Raw genomic sequence first — 14,476 nt, forward strand, 5'->3', positions numbered from 1 at the left:
GTGGGGGGAGACACCCCGCATCCCCTCTTATCACATGTACATTAGTTATTCACCTAAACCCACCCCACACAAATATTTGAGGCAAAATCCATTGTAAAAAAATTGATGAATTCTTCTTCGACGAAATCTTCTGCAGCCAAAATTCTATATCCCTAGAAAAACTACGATGATATGGGAAGGGGCGAGTTAAATTCCGATATATTGGGAGGTTCTTAGAAATTAGAACGGACGTAAATAAAAGGGGGGTGAAGAAGAAGAAGGGAAGAGTGACCTGGGGTTTTAGAGCAGCAAAGGGGGGGCAGAATGGGACAATGAGAGAGGATGGGAGTGGAACCCTGATGGAGGCAAGATTGGAGAGCAGTAGTGAGGCAGGATTGAAGGGAAGTATTAAGCATACTGGATTAGAGGGTAGTAGTGAGGAGACAGAATTGGATGGCAGCAGTATGGAGATATGCATTATGGAGAAAGGATGGGAGGGCAGTAGTAGAAGGGGGATCAGAATGACAGTGAAGAAATAGGGGGACAAGTCTGGAGGATAGCAGTAGCACAACAGGACGGGAGGGGGTGCACTATTGAAACAGGACGGCAAGAGGGAACAGGATGGGAAGGAAGCATCGTTGAGATGGTGGCCAATAGCATTAGTAGGTCAGCAGGATAAGAGAGAAGCATTACTAGACATGATAGATGGACTACGATGGAGAGACAGGATGGGAAGGATGCAAAATGGAAAACAGGAATGGAGGACAGCAGTAGGGAGCCAGGATGGGCGGGAAGTAGTATGGGAATAGGATTTGTGAATATTAACAGTACAGAGTCATAACATTACAGAGTCCAGATTCTAGGCAAATGTAGGGAGAGGAAACATTTCTTAGACAAGATGTTGCCATAGGCTGAGAGGACAGGGGGGAAGCATTGTGGAGGCAAGATTGGAGGGTTGCAGTATTAAGGTAGGGAAGTAGGGGAGTAACAAGTAGGTGTGATAGGAAAAGCACAGAGGGGTAGGTGTGTAGCAGTAGGTAGGTGGGGAGGAGGTCATCACATCATTTTGAGTCAACATGAAAGGGCAGCAGTAGGAAAATAAGATGGAAGGGTAGCAGTGGAGCGGCAGGAGTAGGTGAGTCCCTCTGCCTCAACTGAGTGAATACTGCGGATCACTTTTGAATGGTTCTAGGCTGTGGTTGGATCTTCAAGGATTCTGGCCTCTCTGGCCAGTCCCAGAATTGTATCTGTTGTGTGGAGTGAACGAGCAATGCAGTTTCTACCATGACCCATGTATTGACAGCAGAGGCCAGCAGGAGGGAAATAACTTTTCTGATTTAGGATGGGGTGGAAAGGTCCTTTGCTTCATAAGGTTCATAGTTGTATGTATTTATTTATTTATTTATTTATTTATTTATTTATTTATTTGTGAAGTACCTTAAGCCCTAAGGTAAATGGGCACCATTAACAAATACAGTCATCAAGGAGAAAACATTCACAGGGAAACCAACATTAGTTAAAACCCAGTAGACAAGACAACACAAGGGAGAATGGCTCAATAGTAGTTTTCCTTAAAGTGGCATCCTTCCCTCACCGCAAATAACCACCACACAAAATCTGACTTTAATGTGACATGAGGCGGCGTCATCAGGGCACTGCTCGAGTCAGGGCGTTATTGGATTCTCTATTGAGCTTTCCACTCAGCCTTTCGTAAAACATGTGTTGCACTGTCAGTCTTTTTTTTGTAACAGATTTTATTGGCATTTAGTCATACACGACGCTGAACGTGGGTGTTGCTCCCACTCATCCTCCTTGGAACTTGGTGGCACTTTGGAACATTCATAAAGGCGACAGATGTATCATAAGCCCAGAGGAATGACGAGACGAGCAAGACGGGCAAGACACCCATAGTCAAGAGTTAAGGGCCTGATTCACAGACGCATTTTAGAATGGCGCAATCCTATTGGAACACGCTATGTGAATCAGGCCCTCAGCCTGGGCGAATGCATTCATTCGACCTTCAGGCCACCTGCATTTCAAGTGGTTTGAAAAGTTCGACCCAAGGTCGAACTTATAATGCCAAGTTTGAACTGAAAGTTCAAGCCCACTACATAGAAGTCCTCATCAGGTGACTGTGATAATCTGAGCCAAATGTGAACCTGTAGAAGTAACAGAATGTCGAAACGGTTTCAAGGTGGCTTGGCATTACTACTGAATTCTGGGATACTGGCACCTAAAGCACGCCATGTCATTGGGCCTGCACTTGCAGCCGGGGTGATTTGCTTTGCAGACGCGGCAGAGAGAGAGAGCCTTCTATGCTGGAGATTGGCTTAATCCATGCCTATCTTTTATTTTACCACACACTCATACTTCACGAAATGCACTTTATATTTGTAGTTGAAGCCTTTTCATTTCAGAAAGAGTTTTTATTTGGGTTTCATTTGATTGAGAAAGACTGGATGAATAAATAAGTGCATGGTTTACGCGGGGCCGCTCATTGGGGCGCGCTGCCGCTCTCTCATTCAGCAGATGTTTTCTTGGCAAAAACATCTCACACTATAAAAGGGGAGTCAGAGCATCTATATACAAGTGGCCTCCCTGTAAGGGGTGGGGGGATCCCCGAGAGTGAGATCAACTTGGAGGTCTGGTCTTTGTGGGATACCCACACAAGACTTTAGATTTTTGTGATAACTATTGTGTTATGGGGAAAATAGCAGTGACACTTGGCAGGATAAAGTGACAGACTTGCAGGCAAGGGTGTTGCTAGGTCTGGAAAAGATCCTGGGCTACACTAATGTCAGGACTGTCGGGACTCGGTGCTAGCTAGCCTTTTGGTCGTAGATCCTGAGCTTCTATCTGGGGCAACAACCACAAGACCAGGGGCTATGGCTCCGTTATCCCCCCCTAGCAACGCCTCTGCTTGCAGGGAGGCAAGACATCGGTAGTCTGGAAGTGCAGGAATGCAAAGCGAACGTGTCCTAGGGCCATGCGAGGGTGCAGACATTCACAGCGTCATAACGACATGTGACAACCTCTTTTGAACCGTGGGAAACCTTGCAGGTGCCCCTGGATGACACTGTGGTGCAGGGAGCTGCCTCCAATCCTTCAGTGCAGCTTGTGCTATTGTGTGTTGCGACAGTGAGGTGACCCTTAGGGTGACTGAAAGTTGCAGACATCCTGGGAGACAGGCGATAATGATCAGTAATGGTTCATCTCTTGAAATGAATCAACTATGCAGTTGCCTCTGGGAGACACTTGGGTGCAGGGAGGAGCATAGAAGCCCCCAGCAATGCCGGTGGGACAGTGACGTGACACTTGGGGAAGCAGAAAGTTACACAGAGATGCTGGGAGGCAGATCGAACTGACTCAAAACAGCTCAAATCAATAGAATCTTAGAGCTCGAAAAAAAGTCAAGCTAGCTTGAAACATTATCCCTATTAGAAAAAGCTGCTGTCCAGTTTGAGCCATAAAGACCTATTGCAGATTTAAACCACTCTCAAACTTGTTCTCTCCTGATTCTAACTATTTCAAATCGGTTTGAGATTCGAGATGTGTCTCCCCCCATAGAAAAAGCAGTGGTTTGAGTCGCAAACCACTTCGAACTGTAAAATGTTTTTTAAATGTTGTGAGGTGGTTTAGAAAACGTTTGTCACATACAAACACATGTATAAATATTTCTACTTGATACTGTTTCCAGAGAGGAGAGGAGAGCAAATAAAAAGAAACAAGCCCACAATCACACTTGAATGTCTTGGAGAGTCTGTCAGTAAATGAGTGATAAATTTGAGTAGAAAGAAAAGAAACCCTCAAAGGATGAAACATTCTCCAAACTGTAGTAAAGTTCTGCAACATGCCCTTTGTGCAGTGTAAGATCTATTAGCACCCGGGTTGGGGGAGCCAACCAATCAGGTTGCTCAGACTGTGGTCTGATCTAACAAACCAATTCTGTGTTCCAAGCAACCTGATGGTTGCTTCCCCTTCCCAGCCATCATACCCCACCCCCCCCCTTCTCCTCGGGTCGCTGATCCCCTCCTACCCTACTTACCTGATTTCTTTCGGCATTGGCTGCACTGCCATCGCGGCTGCAGCCTCCTCGGCCACCATGGAAATGGAAGACGGGCTCCGTATGCAGCCCCGCCTTCCTGATCCATGGCAGCCATCTTAATTAGGTATTTCGCTTAAATGGACTCGACACTGTGAGGCATCCCGTTCATTGAAACAAAATACATTGCTCTTAGCACCCTGGGTTTCCAGATTTAAAACTCGGGGTGCGAATAGCAATTAAAACCTGATCCGGTGGGCCAAATCGGGTGGCAATGCCACCACGCCAGATCGGGCGTTATCACTTAAGGAATTGTACAGTAAAGTTCTACCGTGTCCTCATATTATGTTTGTTTGTTTATTTACTTATTTAATTATAACAAACTACTAGCCACTTCTCTAATTTGAGCTCACAGAACCATAATTAATCAGAACTTTCAAATTGCAAACTTTTTTGGGAAGGCTGCAGATGTTCTTCTAGGACAGGAGACCCTGTCTTCTGATTTAGTCAACAGACCCACTGCATCTTAAAACCAAAGCATGGCGCTGCTGACTCGCTGCAACATCAAAGAGCCGGTCTCTTCAAAATGGAGTGGTTGATAACTGCGACAGCCGCTAACCCTAGCGAAGCGCTTGGAATCGCCAGCTTTGTTGAAAAGGTTTGCAGAGTGAACTGGAAGCAGAGCCCCGCCAACACGCTGTCCCAAGGTGCTCTGCCCCCATAGCGGAACCAACTGGCATCAGCTCAAGTTTTGCTTCTGAGCGGCCTTTGTCATTTGGCAGAAGTTCGAGAAGAACTTTGACATCCTGCCAGCTGACCGGGCATGTGTATCCTGTCTCGATCTACCAGCCGCCATTTGCTCGCACTGCAGGGAATCGTGAATAGACCGAGGAAACTTTCTGTACTTGTCAAACGTCCTTCGCATGTTTGCCACATTCCGCCCAAGCCTGACCTGTGGCACTGGACCCACTGAGATCTGGAGGGACACCACCTCCATCTTTCTGAATTATATATGTATCCTCTGATGACAATCAATGAAACCCTAGTCTCCATCTGTGCTCCAGGAGCCATGAACGTAGTGTCGCTGTTGTACAATGTGCCCTCTGTTAACAGCCTTTAGGCCCCCCCGGGGTCTAGTAATGCATTTCTATAGGCACTGTTTACTTACCCTTATCGTCCTTGCATCATATAGTTCCACATTGTGCTTTCTTCTCACATCCCCACCTCCTCCTGCAGCTTTAAGCCCCGAGATTGACTGATGCGCGAAGGTGGGTCAAGGGTACTTGAGGGGGCTCTTGGCACACCTCTGTCCATGAACAGCTGAGCTAGGATGATCTGGGAGCTCGGGTACAGCCTGTTAGGCCTCTATTTCACAATCACTTGAATCTGTCCAGGGCCTACCTTACGGAGGGAAGGAGGACGGGCAGTGGGAGGCCAGCAGGGAGGAGAAAGGGTGAGGTGACAGCAGGTGCAGAAAAGGGTTAGATGCTAGCATGGAGGGCAGAAGGGTGAGATGGCAAATGATGAGATGGCAGCTATGCGGCATGAGGGAAATAGAGCGGAGAAGAGATTTCAGCAGGAGAGAGAAAGTGTGGGAGATTAGCATGGGGTAAAAGGTTGAGATGGCAGTAAGAAGGACAACGAGTGAGCAGGACACAGGGGGGTGAAAGGGTGAGAAGGCAGACAGATGAGGAAAGAATGGCAGGGTAGCATGGTGGAGACGTGGGAGATAGCAACAGGGGTGAAGAGAAAGGGGTCAGAAGGGTGGAGAAAGGGGGAGATGGCAACAAGAAGGACAAAGGGTAGGAGGGCAGCAGGGGGGTGTAAAATGGCAGCATCAGGTTCCAAATGGTAGGGGTCATAAGGGTGCTTGCTACAATGGAAAATATAACACGGGTAAAGCAGCCATGATGACAGAATGGACGTCAGTTTCGTATAATAGTAAGCTGAAAACCCCAAGGAGCGAGACCAAGGCTGTGGAGCTGACAGGCACTGGAATACAAATTTGTGAAAGAACAAAGAATACTTGTTTGGCTAAGGATCAAGGATTCCACAGTGAGAAGCAACTGCAAGGTACAAAAGGAGTCAAAGAGGATAAGCCATGTATGTAAGGCATGTTTCTCTTAGATTAAGTAAAGGAGCAAACATTTGCGAGTGCCAAGTATTGGGCAATTAGAAATGCAGAAAGCATATGTAAGACAGAGCATCCAAGTCTCCAGAGGGCAAGGAGAGTAATAGCAGCCAGTATAATTGAATTAAATAGCACTAAATAAGAAGACAGAATGGACAAATCATGGTCTCCTCACACGTGATGTAAGACCAGAAAACCACGCCTACTCATAACACTCCAGACGAAGATAGCAATATACCTTCACTCCCTATAAAGTTTCAGAGTAGAGAACAGTCAACAAGGTCAACTAAAAAGAAGAGGCCTTGGCTTAGGGCCTAAGTGATGAGAGGTGGTAGGGTAATTGGCCAAGTAGGCAGTTGGCTGACTTTGTTCCCCGCACCTGGGTTTCGCTTTCATATATTGAGGTATAAAGCCTTTGAGTAACTGAAATGTAATTTAGAGTGTGCAAACTGCGATTTGTTATGGTTGCCAGATTTTCCTACTTTATTGAACTGATAATAAATTAGTACTTTGCCATATTCTTTGAGTCTGTCCAATTATTTGTGCCTGAAATCAGTTAATGTGGTAATCCCATCCAGCACTTGATACGCTCCAGGTGCTACTGCACATTTTGGTAGCGGTGTGGATGATTCAAGATCCAGACCCTCAGATTCTTCACTTCTCCCACCATCAGCTGAAACACTGCATAGTTTCCTGTGTAGAGTGGAGAAAACATGTGCAAGACGAGATGGTCGTCAGGTGCACCTTTGAAAACAAACCTGTCCAGTCCCCACGAGTGGACTGAAGGCAAAGTGGTCAATTGGGCAAGACTTGATACCGAAGGACTCAAACTGAACAAACAGACGTAAGTAGAAACATCAAAAGTGGAAAATAAAAGTGGAGAAATCATATCGCATGTGTATATGTATAGTGGGGAATGCAACAGGATTTCATTAGGGAGATATACCATTGTTTCCAGATCTCAAGGACAATAGAGGGGACCAGATCCAACTCCAGAACAGAGTATATTTAAGGGATTCCTGCAGCTAAAGGACAAAGAAGGGTGCGTGACACACTCCAAAATGGAGTGAAATATAGATGAGATCCTCGGGAGGATAGTTTAGGGGAAACATGTTTGCCTTGGAAGCAAGACTACACAGAGCACCACAGGTTCGATCCCCAAGTCCGTGCTTAGAAACCGCTGGGTATTAAGTGCATTATAGATAACCAATCATATCATATCACATCATACCTTACTAGAGAAAGTAAGGAAGATGATCATAGAAATTGTTGTGCACATTTTTGTTTGGGTTGTGAAAATATAAGTGTATGAAGTTGACGTATTAGGTATTAGGTGTGATAATATAGGTTGTAGGGTATAGAATAATAGTGATACATTTGACTGGTTATTAGACCCTAAAAAACAAGCAATTGGCCCTAATCATCGCAGGGTAGCAGTTGAGAAAAAATGGAATAAAACAAGATTCTTAGATTGTCAATAATAAAAACAGGATAGTAGGAATCAATAGAACTACAAACAAAGAAGTAAAAATAATATTATTGTGTAGGTCCGAATTTTTTTTTGAAGAATTATTTTGGGAAATGGGTGGCGATTGATGGTGCTTGTCCGAATTGATCGTTGTGGTGTAAGTGATCAAGAGAGTAATAACAGAATACAAAAGAACCGGTAAGTATTGACAGTTCAAAACAACTTGTCGTCATGAGGGACACTCCCCTTTTACACTTGTGCAAAACATTACCGGGATACACACCTAAGATTAGGAAATACCATACTGACTGGGTAAAAGGCACGGCTGACAAAATGTTCATGTCTTGGCCTCAAGAAGGTTCAAGAATTCAGAGAAGAAGTTACAGAAAAGGTTGGCTGTTTTAGAGCTTTGGAAAATATACCAGATGAGAGAGTAGATCCAACCAAGAAGGCTCAATCAGCATAAACAGGAGAACGTAATGCCCTCGGCTCCTCTTTCTCCTACTAAAAATGATAGTACAAATGAAGACAAACAGGGAATGTATCCTTTAAAGGGATTAAAAACAGTGGTGAGGTATGTTAATCCAACATGTGCGCCTCCCGCTTATAGTAGTGAAGATAACATGGAAGAGAGCAAAATTAAGGAACACAAATATATGTCCACACGCGATGAAGATAAAGAGCGTGATGAAAGAAGGAACAGGCAAATAGAGATAGAAGAAGAAGCTAAGAGACAAAAAGGAGAGAAGAAGAAGTGGATAGGAGGACAGATACTTCTCAAATTAGATTGAAATGGTATTGACAATGTCAAAAAAAGAGAGGAGTCACAAAAGAAGGAAAAGGAACAAGAAAGGGTATATAAAGGGGAGAAGTAAAAAGAGAGGGAGCTAAAGGAAGAATGAACAACATATGAAGAACAGAAAAAAGAGAAAGAGAATGGAGGAGAAAAAACATGAAGAAATAGAAGAACAGAGATTGAAAGAATGTAGGTTGCAAAGAAGGCAAGAAGAAGAAGAGAAAAGGGAGATAAGAAGGGAAGAAATTAGAAGGAGTAGGTGACTAAGGGATGATGAAGTACATCACATCATTAATAGATGTATAATACCAATTGAAGCACGAGAACGATGGGAAGAAGAGGGTCACAACAGCCCCGTGTGGAGTTGCAGGGGTACCGAGAATACAGACATGTGCTGATGAGTATGAGGCAGAAAGAATAGAAGGAATAGGGAAATTTATTGGGGATCTATGTAGGCAAATGAGGGAGAAAGATGGTTTCGAGACCAGAGGGAGTTTCAAAGGATCCCTACCGAAAGAAACAAGAGGCAGGTTGGATGACATAATGATAAACAAGCATAGAACGCTATCCTTGGGCAGATCTTGGTGATGAGGAAAGGGACAACAGTCATATAGTTGGTGTATAATTATGTCAGACGAAGAAAGGGAAGAAAACGAGAGTGTGCAAAGAGCGAATGTATGTAGCTTTTTGGTAGATCCGAACATAGAAAGAGGGGTAAAGTGGCCAGACTTAGAAGACCCAAAACAAAAAACACCAGAATCTACACCATATTCTGAATGACCACAAGCATGGTCGCGTAGTGCAGGGGATATATATCCCTGCCTTATGTAAGTAGATTAAGGTCACTGCCAGCATGAACATGAACAAGCAAAACAAGCCCCACCTGGAAGACAAGGCGCGTAGGCGGATATGATTGTGGACCAGGATTGATGCAATTTCCATTATTAAAGAAAGGGGGAGGACAACCACAATATATAGCATGGCCGCAAATGGATAAAGAAAATTTGAAATGTAAATTACCTAGTTTGACTACAGGTGTGGGAAAATGGATTTATGAGTTAGAAAGAATGACAGCGGGAATGATGCTAGCAGTGAGTGATGTAAAAGGCCTACAAGCAGCTATCCTAGGGTAGAGAGCTGATGACATTTGGAGCCAAGCGGGATATGCGAGTCTGACAGCACAAAATACAACTCATGAATGAGCCCCATTTAACAATTATAGAGAAGATATATGGACCCTATAGATCAAGGTGGGTATAATTTTTGGCCACGAGGTAGAGGGAATGGACCTAGAGGACAAGGTGGATTTTAAAATCCTCACGGGGAGGAGGATTTCATGGAGGACAACCACAGCAATGCTGGAACTGTGAGAGGACATGACATAGCCTGCACGTGTAGAAGTAGAGGGGGCATGCAGCAGAACTGGCAAGCTCCAAGAGGGGGATAGGCTATTCTCCACAGTATAATACAGAACCTCAGAAGTATTACGCCCAAGATCACATGCAGTATCAGACACACGTGCCGAAAACACAGCAAATGCAGCAGATCCCACTGCAAACATTTCTATGCTCATTTATCATCAGTCACTTTTTCAAAAGGGTTTTTGCTGATTTTCTTTCTTGAAAAAAACAATCTCTCCTTCAGCAGGGAATATTGGTGCCACCAGAATCCCCATGCAACACAGCTGTGTACCCGGTGAAGAAAACAACAGAGGGTAATTGAGATTTATTCAGGATGTCTCAATTCCGTTGATTTCAAATTCAGCTATAATATTATGTAAAACAAAGGGGGGTCTGGGAGTCACTCTACCAGCATGAACACAGCTCCACCTCACTGACGAGGCCTGACTAGACCGAAACAAGTTTCTGGGGTTGCTGTTGGTACTCTTGTTCAGAGGAGAATTGCCTACCATTTCGTTGCTGGACTACCCCTGGGTGGGACACAGACTGATATGAGTATGGAAATTTCTCCTCTGTGGAAAGCATAGTTAGCTAAAGCGTGCTTGAGACCCTCCCAGGGGCCATCCACCCAAGAACAGGTCAATGGGCTGTGTTCGTACCGGTAGAAGGTTTCCCAGACCTCTTTATAAAATATTATGTAACATCCCAGCTAAAGCCAAATAGTTTACAGCCGTAGATTTAAAAAAAAACACTTTCTTTTCAATCCCCCCTTCATAAAGCCTCACAAGATTTGACTTCGTTTTTGCATAGAAACCAGCACTGGAAACATACAAGATTATCTCAGGGTACTCTAAGTCCCCATCAATCTTTAATAGGGTTCTTCAGGTGGACCTGGTTAATGTACAACTTGAGAGCACAATAATTCAGTACATAAAATGACATATTAGGGTGCAGTTGAGAAAGAGGAAAGATGCAGGGAAGATTCTGTTTGACTAATGGCAGTATTAGCAAAGAAAGGATACAAGATAGACAAAGAGACATTACAGTATTGCCACAAAGAGGTCCTGTACATAGGACAGTTTATCTCTCAAGAGGGGAGAAAGACGATACCTGAGAGAGCAGGCGTGATCATGAAAACCCCAACACCTGGGACAGTAAGGAAAATGCAACAATTTTTAGGCCTGTGTATTTATTGCAGGGTTTGAGTTTTTGATTACAGTACATAATTCCAACCACTTTTACTGAATGATTCGAGTAATTAAAAAGGGTGATTTGTACAGCCCATGTGTTAGGAATCCTGGACTGCAATTAGGAGATTTACTTATTCTCACATTCAGGGGGAGAAGTGAGGACAGCAGTAGTTACACAGAAAACGTCATTAGGACATAGACATAAACCGTTAGCTTACTATAGTGGGATTTTAGACCCAGTAATGAAAGGGCATTACCCATGCAAACCAACGCTGGCTGCTGCTGCTTTCCCGATTGAAAAAGCTGCAAGTAGTACAATGGGGTGTTCAATGACGTTATTCGTCAACCATTCCTTTTTCGCTATTTTGGAGAAACCCAAAAGCACATTGACTACGCAAAGGGCGTCAGGGTACGAAGTGATTATTTCAAACCCAGCAATCAAAATTGTTAGATGTAGAATAGTGAATCCAGCGACATTCATAGCAGAACCAGTAGATAAGGAGGACTAAGTACACGACTGCACAACGTATATTGAGTTTTAAAACAATATTCCACATGTTAGAATGCTCTCGGAGGAGAGGGAATTCTATTCAATGACAGTTCTTCAAAAATGTATCAAACAACAGGAGAAAGACATAGGGGATCAGCAGTAGTAAAGTTAAAATGTAATGGTGAATCTGAAGTAGTGACAAGTGCCATACTGCCTTTACATTGATCAGCACAGGTTGCTTACCGCTGCACTCCAGAGATATGAGGATGAAGAAGTGACAGTGTGTTCTGACTCCGCTTTTGTGATATCAACCGTTCACGCAGGGTTGTCAACGTTGGAAAAGGAGGGTGTGAGACAGGCATGGTATCAAGAGCGACACAGGCTCAAAGATAAGTTTTCAAAACCTTTATTTCTAAAGGTTCCTGGATTGGTGAAATGCCGAACAGGCCCGAACACTAAAGGGATACTTCCTTAACTAATGTTTCTAAGAGCTGTTGAAGTCTAAAAGTCCAAAATAAAAATCTGTCACTGTGTAAACCTATGATTGCCCTCACCCTTTGACAAACGTGTGTTAGGAAGTCTTTCACAAGCAAATAGTGGTGGTTCAACAAAAATAGGGAAACCGGGATTGGGGTCAGGTGGTCTTTTCATCAAATGTTGGTTGGTCAGCTTCAAAAGGATGATTTCAATCAAAAGGGACTGTTCATAGGACTCTCCATAGTTCAAACAATGTCAATGTTTTTAATGCCTTGGGTTGCCCTTCCGCAAGCTTCAGTTCCTTCAGTTACACAAAATAATCAAGATTCCACTTGATAGGACTCTCAGTATTCCCTCTTCCAAACTCAGGCCTCTTTCAAGTTCAAACACCACAAGTTCAGCGTTTAGGCATCTCAGAGTTCCCTTCCCCAAACTCAGGCCTCTTTCAATGTTAAACACAAGTTCAGCTCTTAGGCCTCTAATGGTTCCCTCCCACAAGTTTAGGCCCCTCTTGAGCTAAAAAGCCAAAACAAGTTCAGTTTTTCAGGATGAACCTTTTTCTTCCTATACAGTTCTTTCAAAGGGTGAGCGTCAGAGACTTTAAAAAAAGCCAGGTTATTTACGCCTCCTAAGTGCGAACACTCTGAGCTTTAACCCCTCTCTTTTGTTTCCTGCTCTTGGCTTTTTCCTTTATGGGCTTTCTGCACCCCTTCTTGATGCCCTCTGTTTTTTTTACTTCCTTTCTTGTGCCCACTGGCACCTTTCTTTCCTTCTCCTGCACACTTGCACTTTCTTGACCTTTCCATGTCCACTGGAACCTTCCTTGTGCACACTTGCACTTTCTTTACCTTTCTGTGTCCACTGGCACCTTTTCTACTCTGCTGGGTCACTTGCACCCTTCTCTCATTTCAGGTCGCTTGTGCCCTCTTTAACATAGTCCTTTTCCTTTGTGTTCTATGCACGCTCTGCTTTCTGACTTTCTCTTGCTTTCTCTTGATCATGTTTCTCTTTTGTCACAATCAGCTTTCTTTACTAGTTTCCTTTTCTTTCCTCTTTTCTGCTTTGTGCTGCTTTATATGCTTTCTTTCACCTGCTCTGCTTCCGTCAGTCGCATGCTACCAAGTCACTCTCTCTTACTTGGACGAGACTCACCCGGGTAGCAGCACAGTGACAAGCGGTTCCTCCTAGTTGTGTGGTCCTGATGTCAGGGTCTCACCACCTGCCCCTCAGACATCCTTGGGATCGGCACAGGTCCCAAGGGAATGAGCATTGTTCCGACCACCAACAGTAGCCTGCAAGGTGCTTCACTCCGGCTCTTTAGAGACATGGCTCCCTAGCTACGCTGCAGCCCCACAGAAACACTGTGTCAGCGTCTCGGCACACTGCTCTCCTCTGAGCCATCGATCCTGCTACTCTCTGTTCCTTGGATTCTCTGGTCTAAACAATGTCTGCAGCTCACTGATTCAGCTGTGCAGAACCATGCCTTTTATAGTTGGTCATGGGGAATGGATGTGTAACAACTGGCTCAAGTTGAACCATTAAAAAACTGAGATGTTGGTGGTGGGCCCCCCCTTCTGCATCCTGTCTTTGGACCTCAGCTTTTTGCCCTGCTTCTTTGGGTTCTCTGCCTGTACCTTCCACCACTGTAAAAGATCTGGGAGTGAAACTATCTGCCTCTCATTCAATGGAGCCCCAAGTAAGTGCTGTATGACAGTAGGGCTATTTCTAGCTAACGCTCCTCCGAAAGGTTCTTCCTTTCATAACTGTCAAGCTTCAAGCCCATGTGATATTGGCCTTCTGTCGATTACTGTAACTCGCTATTCTTGGCACAACCAGCCAACCTCCTGCGGCACCTCCAAGTTCTTCAGAACTCTGCAGCCCGCCTAGCTACTTCTTCCTGCTATAACCATATTTTGCCAGTATTACACCAACATCACTGGCTGCCTGTTGCTCAGCGTATCCAATTTAAAACAGCGTGTCTGGTGCAATGTGCGCTCCATGGTCAGTGGGTGGAATATCTACAGGAATAATTCCTCCCATATGTGCCTGGCTGAGGACTCTGCTCTTCTGATGCATGCCTGCTGTTGGTTCCTAGGTGTACCCTCAGCCGCATCAGCGGCAGGGCCCTTTCGGTTGCAGCCTCATCTCTCTGGAAACCTCTGCGCCGCGATCTACGCAGCCTGTCCAATCAATTCTCTTTCCGCATGCCTTAAAAACTCACCTTTTCTAATTGGTTATGCCTATGTGTCCTGTCGAGCAGCACCAAGATGCCCTGGTGGCGTATGTCAAGCTTTATAAATAAATAAACATAAAACATAAACACCTTTTATAGTTGGAAAAGCAGTCAAGTGGAGTCAGGTGTTAGTGATAATTAGTGAATGTCTCACTCTGCCTGACTCTATCAATGGAACAAGTAAGTTCTTTCTGCAGCCGGTTTCCCTTATATTCCCCATGTCATTCCTATGGAAAATATTCACTACTCCTGGGTGCCTCTTCCTCATCC

The 14,476-nt window shown here is 44.5% G+C and overlaps 1 protein-coding gene across 2 annotated transcripts in view; it reads right to left on the bottom strand.

Moving 5' to 3' along the window:
* GRIK4 (glutamate ionotropic receptor kainate type subunit 4) overlaps positions 1 to 14,476 on the bottom strand; it is a 2,031,531-nt gene that overhangs the window by 752,161 nt on the left and 1,264,894 nt on the right. The window lies entirely within an intron of this gene.

Source organism: Ambystoma mexicanum, chromosome 9 (genome assembly GCF_040938575.1).
Source record: "Ambystoma mexicanum isolate Mex_15411 chromosome 9, UKY_AmexF1_1, whole genome shotgun sequence".
Lineage (NCBI taxonomy): Eukaryota > Metazoa > Chordata > Amphibia > Caudata > Ambystomatidae > Ambystoma > Ambystoma mexicanum.